Below are 12,810 nucleotides of genomic sequence, written 5' to 3'. Positions count from 1 at the left end.
AGTAAATGAGATGTTTAGCTATGAAAAAAAACATGGAAGAAACTTAAATGCATATTACGAAGTGAAAAAAGTCAATCTAAAAATGCTACATGATGTATGATTCCAATTATATGAAATGTTGAAAAAAGCAAAACTATGGAGACTGAAAACATCAATGGTTACAGGGGGTAGGGGGGAGTGTGGGATGAATAGTAACTAAGCAGAGGGATTTTAGGGCAGTGAAACTGTTCTGTTTGACATTATAATGGAAATACATGCCATTTATATGTGTCCAAACCCAAAGAATGTACAATACCAAGTGTGAACCCTAATGTAAACTATGGACTCTGAGTGATGAAATTGTGTCAATATAGGTTCATCAGTCTTTACAAATATGCCACTGAGGTGGTGTGTGTTGATAATGGGACAGTTTATGCATATGTGATGAAGGGAATACATGGGAAAATTCTGTACCTTGTGTTTAATTTTGCTGTGAATCTAAAACTGCTCTAAAATAATTTCTATTAAAGAAAGAAGAAAGAAGAAAGAAAGAAAGAAAGAAAGAAAGAAAGAAAGAAAGAAAGAAAGAAAGAAAGAAAGAAAGAAAGAAAAGGAAAGAAAGAAAAAAGAAAGAAAAGAAAAAAGAAAAAGAAAAGAAAAGAAAGAAAAGAAAAGAAAAGAAAAGAAAAGAAAAGAAAAGAAAAGAAAAGAAAAGAAAAGAAAAGAAAAGAAAAGAAAAGAAAAACTTAAAGCAACTATTGCCACAGGGGAGGATCTAGCCCTTACAATACTGATTTGAGACTCCTTGAAGTAAGAAACGTATAAATGCAAGTATGACCAGAGTAGAAAAGACCTCTCCCTAGAATATTATGTAACCACACACAGCTTTTAATGGTACACATATATAAGCAAGCTAATTTTTTAAAAAAGCATTTTTGCCAGTGGGAGGTTCAAACCTCTGTCCATGTATAGGATTGTTTATACCAGACCAATCCTTGAACCACAATAAAACCCGAAGCCAGACCCCTTTCTCTGCCTATAAAGCAATTCTTAATTCTTCTTGGGAGCATACTCTGTTCTCCTCAGAAAGCTTTATTATGTGAGAAATAACCTTTTCATAACCTCTTAGTGTATTTGTAGCTTCATTAGTTCTGACATCAGAAATAAATTTAGAGGTTAGAATTCCATCTCATCTCTGTGGGTGACAACAATATGAATTAAGGAAATTTTATCTTTAGAGTAACATTGTAGTTAAGGAATGAAGAACAAATGATAAAATTAAACTATCACTATATCGTAACTCTTAATGAACAAATGGGTCAACTCATTGATTTGCTAACAATTCAAAATAATAAACAAATTATTTGCCTTTTGGTGTTAAACACACCAATACCTCTTGAAATAATCTTCCAAAAATTAATCTAAACCTGATAGGTTTGAGAAGTACAAATACATGAAATTCGGAGAACAGATTAAAACTTAAATTATGCCATGAAGAGGCAATTAACAAAATTCAGAATGTGAGGAATCTGTAGGACAAATGAACTGGCTTCCTTGATAATTTTTTAAGAAAAATGAAAGTTTTATGGGGAAAAACACAGAAATTCAGAGGCTTGAAGTTATATAATCAAAATGTGAGGACCTCATTCAGATTCTAATTTTTAAAAACTGTCTAAAATATGAACCTTGCCTGTATATTTGATGATACTGTGGAATTATTGTTAATATTAGGTGTGATAATTGGTTATGTGATGATAATTCTTAAAGTTATTTTATATAGATGCAATGACATAGTGTCTGGAACTTATTTCAAAATAATATGTAAATGCATGATAAAATTCTAAAAAACATTAAAAGCAGAAAATAATTTACTCAGCCTGATAAAGTATATTTACAAAAACCTACAGCTAATGTCATATTTAATGATAAGAGACTTAACACATTCTCCCTAAGATAAGGAACAAAGAAAGAATATCTTCTCTCACAACTGCTATTCAACATCATATTGGAAGTACTAACTAGTGCAATAAGAAAATGAAAATAAATAAAAAGTATACAGATTGGAAAAAACAAAACTGTCCTTACTCACAGATGATTTGTTTGTTTATGTAGAAAATCCCAAAGAATTTATTTTAAAAATCCCCCTTGGAACTAATAAACAAATATAGCAAGGTTGCAGGATATAAGAGCAATATTAAAAAGTGTATTGCTTTTCTATATATTAGCAATTAACAATGGGTATTTTTTAAAATATATTCTATCTAATCTTTTTTTAATGTATTTTATTGATTTCAGAGAGGAAGGGAGAGGGAGAGAGAGAAATAGAAACATCAATGATGAGAGAGAATCATTGATCAGCTGCCTCTTGCATGCTTCTTACTGGGGATTGAGCATGCAACCCAGGCATGTTCCCTGACCAGGAATCGAACAGTGACCTCCTGGTTCATAGGTCAACACTCAACCACTGAGTCACACCCAGCCAGGCAACAATGGGTATTTGAAATTTTAAAATATAATACAATTTACAATATCACCAAACTAATGAAGTATTTAGATATGAATCTAACAAAATATGTAAATTATCTGCATGTAAATATTACAAAACACTGAAAAGCTAAATCAATGAAGAGCTAAATACATGGTGATATATTCAATATTCATGAATTTCAAGATTCAGTATTAAGAGATGTCATTTATTCCCAACTTGATCTATAAGACTATTATACAAACCTCAAACAAATAGTGTTTACACTATTACAGACATCCCCACCCCCACTGTCAGCCCCCCTTCCCTCTAGCCATAACCACACTGTTGTCTGAGTCTATGGCTTATATACATATGTTCTTTGGCCAATCCCTTCACCTCCTTTCATTCATTCCCCCCACCGCCTCCCCTCTGACAGCTGTCAGTTTGTTCCATGTATCCATGCCTCTGTTTCTATTTTATTTGTCAGTTTATTTTTGTTCATTAAATTCCACATATAAGTATGATTATATGGTATTTATCTTTCTCTGACTGGCTCTATGTATCCCCTATGGATCAGAAGGGGATACATACTGCATACTTGAATCTGTGGCCACACCACTTTGTATACAACTTTGCAGTGTATTTTGACTCATGATTTCATTTGATTTTGTTAACTTATCTAGTTCTGTCCCACCTTGAAGTCACCACTGAATCATCATAGGAATCCATTTACTTGCTTTTCAGGCTTTCAGAACCCTCACTTTCTTGTCTGGCTAAGAATAAATAATTTTCTGTTCTATTCCTGAACCAGTTGGTTTACAGAACCTGCTCTCTCTTGACATCTAGCAATCTTAGGATTCTTAAACTGCAGCTCACTTTGACAAGTGTTCCGAGTCTCTCCCACAAACTGATTCTCACACAGACATAAAGTTTAGCATTACATGTTTCCAGGACATAGGCAGAAGTTGTATTCCTTGCATGGTGATAATGATGTTAATAACAATATCATGAGAATAATTAAGACTACTTGATCTTCAGGCCTGAACATCTATGAACTCATTGATAGAATTCCATATGACCAGACTGTTGTCAACACAAGACTGAGAGAACATTATTATGTGATTTTAAGTTCTGAGGAAACATTCATGTTCTATTCTAGAGCAAAATCTAATCAATTGTGGTGATATCTCAGAAGTAGCCCCTTTGCGTTCTTCTAAATCCACAATTAAATCACACAAAAAGGTCTCTTTCATGCAATAGAATTTGAGTGGCACAGAGTAATCATGACTGATGTAAAGTGTGAATTCTGTCTTTGATGACAGTGTTAATCAAAATCAAGTGGAAAGATTGACCTACATGCTCATAACACTCTAGTTTATGGATTAGTTTGCTTGCTTATTGCAATGTCCAAAAATATCCCTAATTGCTGTCAGTCCATGGGGAAACATTTTCAGGATTATAAAATAAATGACTATTCTCCACCTGAGATAACAAATTGGGTAATGCTATCTTGCCACAGATAGTACTCAGCTTTCCACTTCATTAGCCATGAAGGGCAACACTTTGCACTGAACTTGGAGATTCATTAGAATGGGTGGTAATCTGAGAAGCCATAATTCTGCTACAGAAAACTTATCCATACCCCAAATTGAATTTAGTAATCTCTGATTACACCCTGTAGCTGAGTTTTGTGATATAAGGTGCATTTTAAGTAAATTGTAAACTCCCTATATTCAGAAACTGTTCCTCTGGGAACTTCTTTGGTTTGGTATTGTATGGAGCTCAAATCAGGTCTTTTTAAGTAAATCAAAATTATCTCTATGACTCAAAATTGGATATAGTCTTAAATGAAGTCTCTGTTCACTACCAGTATCACCAATTCACTAATTGGAATGTATTGTTCCAATTTTAACCTTCTAACTTAGCTTTATGCGTTGTTCTTTTATATACCTCCTTCATGATAAATCAAATAATGACACTTTTAGTATCTGTATACAGATCTGCTTGTGTGTGTATGTGCATGTGTGAAGAAGAGAGGGAGGAATGGAAAGGTTTAATTTAGTAACTACTATGCTAGCATTCATATTTGCTGTTTATTTCTTTTATATATGCCTTATACTTATTTGTTCTTCTTTTACTCTATTGCTATCTATTTTGTGTTAAGCATATATTTTTCTATACCATTTTAATTCCTTTCTTATACCCTTTATTGTTTTCCAAATCATTTTATTACTGGTTTCCCTAAGAATTACAATTAACATATTAATATCAGATTTATACTGATTTTATTTCAATTGTGTATAAAAAACTTGATCCAATATAGTAACTCTCCCTCCCCATCCTTGTGCTATTATAGTCATATTAATGATAGATTTTTATATTATAAGCCCACCAAACAGTTTTATATGTATTTTTTGCTTTATGCAGTTGTCTTTAAAATCAAATAGAAGAAAAATATAAATAATAATATACTTTATATTCACCTATGTAGTAGTCTTTATTGCCAGTAGTCTTTATTTCTTTGAGTGGATTTGAGTTATTTCTAGTCTCCTTTCTTTTCACTCTGAAGGACTCCATTGAATAATTCTTGTAAGGCAGTTCTGCTAAAAACACATTCTCTCAGTCTTTTTTGATCTGAGAATATCATATTTTCTCCATTTTTGAAGGATAGTTATTTGGTTATAGAATTATTGGTTTATTATTTTTTTCAGTGGTTTTAAAATGCCATCCCACTGTCTTCTGGCCTCTCTGTTTTCTAATGAAATGTAAGTTGTTAATTTTATTGAGGGTCCCCTATACTTGATGAATCACTTCTTTTGATATGCTTTCAATATTCTCTTTTTGCTTTTGGCTTTTTACACTTTAGTTATGATATGTCTGTGTGTGGGTCTTAGTTTTTCTTTTTGGCATTTATTGAGTTTCTTTGATATACATACATAGAGATTCATGTCTCTCATCACATTTAAGAGATTTTGAACATTAATTGTTCAAATATTATTTGTTCTCTGCATTTGTTTTCTAGGATTGTAGTAACAAAGTACCACACATTGGGTGGCTGACAACAACAGAAATTTAGTGCCTCACAGTTCTGGAGGCTAAAAGTCTGAAATCAAGGTGTCAGCGGAGTCATGCTAACTAGGAAACCTATCTGAGAAGGATCCATGCCTCTTCCAGCCTCTAGTAACCTCAAACATTTCATGGCTTATGGAAGAATGCTGCCAATTTTTCCTCTCTGTCTTCAAAAGGCACTCCACCTGTGTCTTTTCATCTTCCCTGTATCTCTGGATCCTATTTTCCCCATTTTATAAGAATGTCAGTTATATAGGATTAGAGCCCATGCTAACAACCTAATTTTAATTTGATTACATCAGTAAATATCCTATCGACACTAATAAAAGAGTAAGATGCAAATTGACTATACCTTTGTGATGCCCACCAGCCAATCAGGAGTGAGTATGTAAATTAACCCAACAAACATGGCTGGCTAATTTGCATATGCTGGCACTGAGTGGCTGGGGGTGAGGCAGGATGCTTGCGTCATCGATGCAGGTGTTCCACACCACCCCAGTTGCTCCAGGCCTCTGGGCAGAATGGGAAGGTGAGAAGGCAGCTCCAGCCAGAGCGAAAAGGCAGCTACAGCCTGAGCGAAGGGGGTGCTAACAGCCAGGGAAGGAAGGCCCATTCTTGCATGAATCTTCATGCATCAGACCTCTAGTTTCTAAATAAGTTTACATTCTGCCGAAACCGGTTTGGCTCAGTGGATAGAGCATCGGCCTGCGGACTCAAGGGTCCCAGGTTCGATTCCGGTCAAGGACATGTACCTTGGTTGCGGGCACATCCCCAGTAGGGGGTGTGCAGGAGGCAGCTGATTGATGTTTCTCTCTCATAGATGTTTCTAGCTTTCTATCCCTCTCCCTTCCTCTCTGTAAAAAAAAAAAAAAAAGTGTAAATAAGTTTACATTCTGAGGTACTTGGGATTAGTATTTCACCATATCTTTTTTAAGGTAACACAACCAATCCTATAACATGTCCCTTTCTCTATCATCGTGGGGATTTCCATTAAGTGTATTCTGTGAATTTGTACCATAAATTCTTGAATTTGTCCCATAAATTTGTAAGGTTTTGTTCTTTTTTTTCCCATTCTTTTTCTGTTTCCCAGACTAGGTAAAGTCAATAGACCTTTATTAAAATATACCAAATCTTCGGCTTGCTTAAATATGCTATGAAGCTCCTCTCATGAATATTTCATTTCAGTTATTTTTATTTTTTATTAATTTTTAATATATTTTATTGATTTTTTACAGAGAGGAAGAGAGAGGGATAGAGAGTTAGAAACATCGATAAGAGAGAAACATCAATCAGCTGCCTCTTGCACACCTCCTACTGGGGATGTGCCTGCAACCAAGGTACATGCCCTTGACCAGAATCAAACCTGGGACCTTTCAGTCCACAGGCCGATGCTCTATCCACTGAGCCAAACCAGTTAGGGCCAGTTATTTTTATTTTAACATCAGAATTTCTATTTGGTTCTTTAAATTTTCTATCTATTGATCTTTTCCATTTGGTGACACATAATTTTTATACTTTCTTGTAAGGTTTAATTTAGTTATTTGAATATATATGTGTGTATATATATACTAGAGGCCTGGTGCACGAAATTTAGTTATTTGAATATATATGTGTGTATATATATACTAGAGGCCTGGTGCACGAAATTTAGTTATTTGAATATATATGTGTGTATATATATACTAGAGGCCTGGTGCACGAAATTCGTGCATGGAGGGGGGGGTGTCCCTCAGTCCAGCCTGCACCCTCTCCAATCTGGGACCCCTCGAGGGATGTCCGACTGCCCGTTTAGGCCCCATCCCACATCCCTCTCACAATCCAGGACTGCTGGCTCCCAACTGCTCGCCTGCCTGCCTTCCTGATTGCCCCTAACCACTCCCATGCCAGCCTGATTGATGTCTAACTGCTCCCTTGCCAGCCTTTTTGCCCCCAACTTCCCTCCTCTGCTGGCCTGGTCACCCCTGCAGGGTTGATTGCCTCCAAGTGCCCTCCCTTGTATGCCTGGTGCCTCCCAACTGCCCTCCCCTGCTGGCCATCTTGTGGTGGCCATCTTGTGTCCACATGGAGGCAGGATCTTTGACCACATGGGGGAAGCCATATTGTGTGTTGGATTGATGGTCAATCTGCATATTACTCTTTTATTAGATAGGAGGATAGAGGCCTGGTGCACGGGTGGGGGCCAGCTGGTTTACCCTGAAGGGTGTCCTGGATCAGGGTGGGGTTCCCTTGGGGCATGGAGCAGCCTGGGCGAGGGGCCTGTGGTGGTTTTCAGGCCAGCCACGCCCCTGGCGACCCAAGCAGAGGCCCTGGTATCTGGAATTTATTTACCTTCTACAATTGAAACTTTGTAGCTTGGAGCGGAGCCAAGCCTCCTGCTCGATCTGTGGCTGCTGTTTGGATTTGTTTACCTTGTATAACTGAAACTTTGTATCCTTGAGTGGAGGCCTGGGCCCGCCAGAGTGTGTGGAAAGCTTGGCTTCTTCTGTTGCCAGGGAAACCCAAGTATCCCTTCTAGTAGACATATTGGCTGGGGTTAATTTGGATACTCGCCCTGATTGGCTGGTGGGAGTGGCTTGTGTGGCAGAGTGATGGTTAATTTGCATGTTACTCTTTTATTACAGAGGATATATAATTGATTTAATGTTTTTATCTTATGGGCTTCCTTATGGACCATTTCTATTTATTACTTTTTATTTATTACTATTTATTACTTGTTCCCTCTGTACAAACCATATTTTCCTATTTCTTCATGCATCTCATACATTTTTAAAATAGAAATTTCATGTGCTATAATAGAGCCATTGGTGGAAATCAAATCCCCCACATGGGTTTTTGTTTGTTTCTGATTTTTGTTATTGTTGTTACTGATTATTTAGTGTTTCTTTGACTAATTATACAAACACCTTATTCTTTGTGATTTGTGGCTGCTGGAGTCTTTTAGCTAACAATTTGACAGAGATTTCTTTAAGTGTCTTGAACCAATAGGTTTTTCAATCTTTGCCAATGGGCTCTGTGAGTATAGCTTAAATGATCTGGCACACAATTTAGAACAGTTTTAATGTGTACTTACTGCTTGTGTAGAGCCTCAAGGTCAGTCTGAGGTGAGAGATTAAGACCTCCTCAGATTTTTCTTGACCTCATGCACTGCCCTTCTCGTACACATGACCTTCTGGAGTCCCCAAAATCTGTTGCAGAATTATTTACAATAGGCAAGACATGGAAGCAAGCTAGGTGTCTATTGACAGCAATAAGAATATTATGCATCAATAAAAATATTATGCAGGAATAAAAAGAATGTAATCTTGCTATTTTTGACCACATGAATGGAGTAGAGGTTTTATGCTAAATGAAATAAGTCAAGCAGAGAAAGACATATACCATAAAGTTTAACTTATATGTAGAATCTAGAAACAAAAGTAACCAGCAAAGAAGCAAAACAAAAATAGGCTCATGGAAACAAGACCAAAGAAAGGTTACCAGAATGGAGGAGGTAAAGATGGGTAAAAGGTGGAATGGGAATATAGTCAATAATATTGGGATAACTTTGCAAGATGACAGATGATTACTATAATTAGTGGGGTGATCACATTGTATGATATAAAAATGTTGAAAAACTGTATTGTAAACCTGAAATTAATATAACCAATATAGGAGTACATACCAACAACAGTTAAATAAAAAATAAATAAAAACAGAAACAATAGAGAATTATGCTAAGTGAAATAAGCCAGTCAGAGAAAGATAAATATCGCATGATCTCACTCATCTATAGAATATAATGAACAACATAAACCGATGAACAAAAACAGATCCAGAGACAGAGAAGCATTGATCAGACTGTCAAACCTCAGAGGGAAGGTAGGGGAGGGTGTGGGTAAGGGGGAGAGATCAACCAAAGGACTTGTATGCATGCATATAAGCCTAACCAATGGACACAGACAACAGGGGGGTGAGGGCATGAGTGGGGGTGGGGTGGGAGGGTAATGGGGGGATAAGGATACATATGTAATGCCTTAATCAATAAAGAAATTAAAAAATAAAATAAAATAAAAACAGAAACAGTAGTAATATATTCTAAAAAATAAAGGTGACTTTTTTACCCCACACTCATAAATGTCATTTTTGACTATTGATCAGTAAATACTTGGTAAGCATGCATTATATATTAGACACCGTCTCATGCATTTACTTGATCACATTGTGATTTTTTGTTTTATATGGGAGTGTATCTTATAAATAAGTAAAAGTAAATACTAACTAGTGAATTCCTGAGTGAAGTCATATGCATTCCCAATATTAGGAACAAATAAAGCACTGAGATAAGATTTCTGGCTTGGTTTCTGGGCTCAGAATTAGACCTTTCTGGAGAGGCACATGATGCAAAAATTGCCTTAGAGAAGAGAGAGATTAAAGTGGTGTTATTTTCTGTATATCTGTGCTATACCTAAATGGAAAGATGTCTAAGGAGACAATAGGAGTTTAAAATGTAGGGTAAAGCCTTCTTTATATGAATCCTATCTTAGAGCACCTCAAACCAAAATGTATTCTTCCTCATGATTCTTGCTTGTTTTCTTCACAAATATTTACTATTGAAATGTACTTCTTCATTTCCAGCATTTCTGATCTTCTGCCTCTATTCTCATTTTTAATTTTACCTTTTCTACATTACTTATAACATCATAAAATACTTATATGACATTTTTATTATATTTTACAATTTTTTCTCTTTGTCCACTGTAATTTAAGCTCTATAAGGGGAGAACTCTTTGTTTTCTTTACTGATATAGGCTAAATGCATGAGACAGTGTCTAATATATAATACATGCTTAGCAGGTGTTTACTGAATGAATAAATGGATGGATGTATTAAAATGGGTTTTCTTTCTTTTTAAAGAATAGTTTATTGATTTTCAGAGAGAGAGGAAGGGAGAGAGAGAGAAACATTAATGTGAAACTGCAACATCGATTGGTTGCCTCCCTCAACCCAGGCATGTACGCTTGCCAGGGAATAGAACCAGCATCCTCCTGGTACATGGGAAGACACCCAACCTACTGAACCACCCTGGCTCAGGTAAAAAAGGAATTTTTTGTTATACCTTTGCCTGGATGCGTTTTTGCTAATAGGAGCCAGTTTAGGATGTAATCAGTACCTAGCCAATGTGGGATGTATGTTTGTCATTCACTAACTCTTTGACAAATGAATGGATAGTACTGATTGGCAGAAATAGCAGTCCTCATCTGAGTCTAATTTAACACATCTAAATGTATGTCTAAATTATCATGACAATTTTCACTGTCAGGGCTGCTAGTTTGTATTCTATCTGGCTGGCCTACCTGTATCATATACTAGCTCTTAGTTTAAATTTCTCATCTGCAGCCATCTGTTTTACCTTTAATTGATTTATCTCTCTATGACAGAGAGCCTATAACTCTATTTTTTCTCTTTTATTGAGTTTTTCTGGTGACATTAACAACACCATACAGGGTTCAAGTGTACAGCTCAACAAAACATCATCTGCACACTGTATTGTGAGCCCATCACCCAAAGTAAAAACCTTGAACTCTTAATAGCTTTGACCTTTGCCAACAATTGTGTCCCAGGCCATACTTTTCTTAGCTCCTATGTGAAAGTATTGCCTGACCATTTTTCTATGTACATTTTAGAAAGAAAAATCAGTTTTTCTACTACTGTTACTTTGGTTTTGTTTAAGAAGTTAGACTTAGAATCTACCAATAAGTAGTTCCCTGACACTTTGTTTACAACCTGCTTTTCTTTACCATGCTTTCTAGTATTTCAGAAATATCTCCTATTTGTGTGTAAATGGTAAAAAAGAAATACTCTTTGGTTCCTTCTGCTTTTTCAGTTGTCAGATTGACAAATTACTCCTTACATAAAAATTCCCAAGCAGTTGTGCCACTCAATTGCACATCATAAAAGTTGCTATTGCTAACTCCCCTCCCAGATCAGGAAATTACAAGCATCAGACCACAAGTATTGGTGGAGGGTGAATTAATTCCCTGGAATTGCTTAAATATAAAATAATAAATAATTCTAAAATCAGAAATTAAATGTCATTTGGCATCTAGAGCCATCTGCTACCAAGCCTTTAAAATGTTTTAAACATGATGATTCTTGCCACCTGATAATGATCACAAAAGAGGTCTGGCTCCCTTTCTAAGTAGTAAAACAAAAATGAAGAGAGGGAGAGAGAAAGAAATATTGATGTGAGAGCAAAACATCAATTGGCTGCCTCCTGCATGCCCCCCAAACCTGGGCATGTTCTCTCAATTCAGAATCAAACCAGCAACCATTTGGTGCATGGGACAATGCTCAACCAACTGAGCCACACAGGCCAGGGCCAACAGTGATTCTTAATAAGGGCTATATTACCTCTTAGTGGGCTTTTGGGAAATATGTAGGGAGTATATTTTGGTTGTTACAATGATGGGGGTTTCATGTTGTATTTAGTGTTTGGAAGTTAGGAAGTCCAGATGCCTTGCAATGTGTGGAATAGACAGCAAAGAATTGCTTTACAATCTGCATGATTTCCAACGATATTCATTTACTCATATAGGAAAAATCTGTTTAAAATTAATTTAACCTAGTATCTACTGATTTGGGGGGGGGCATGGATTTAATACAGGGGGTTTTCACAATTCAAATCCTGGTAAGGAGCAGTGCAAATCACTTTGAATTAAAAAAAAGAATACTTTAAAGTAGCAAGGGAAAACTGAAGATCTGTGTTGGTTTGTTCTGGCATATCACAGTTTAGGCTACCAGTTGAATTATTGAATTTTTTATTAGAATGCAACTTTAAAATAATAAAAATAACTCTAAAGAATATAAGGCAAACAAGATTTTACATTTGGACATACACAGAATGGAAAGTAATGAAAGTTAAAAAATATTTCAAATAGGGGCAATCCAAATGTGTCACCTTTCCTCTCCATTAACAAATGAGGAGTGATTGATCTTTAATCTACTTTGTGGTTCCAGGCTGTTTAATCAGCACAAAGCTTTATAAAAGTGATCTCTTTCATCTCTCAGTATCCATATTTCCTATTTCCATTGCATCAGCCACAACCTTTGCATTTCAAGAGAGTTAGGATATTGGCCCACACTAAGTTCTCTGCTTTACCTCCCACAGCCTTTATTATTTGTAACAAACTTGTTAACACTTGACTACATCCTGCCTTGTATTGTTATTCTTTTTTATTGATTGATTTTAAAGAGAGCGAGGAAGGAAGAGAAAAACATTGATTTGTTGTTCCACTTACTTGTTGATCTCTTGTACG

This window comes from Eptesicus fuscus, chromosome 1 (assembly GCF_027574615.1).
Source record: "Eptesicus fuscus isolate TK198812 chromosome 1, DD_ASM_mEF_20220401, whole genome shotgun sequence".
Lineage (NCBI taxonomy): Eukaryota > Metazoa > Chordata > Mammalia > Chiroptera > Vespertilionidae > Eptesicus > Eptesicus fuscus.
The sequence above is the reverse complement of the archived record's forward strand: the minus strand, read 5'-3'. Positions refer to the sequence as shown.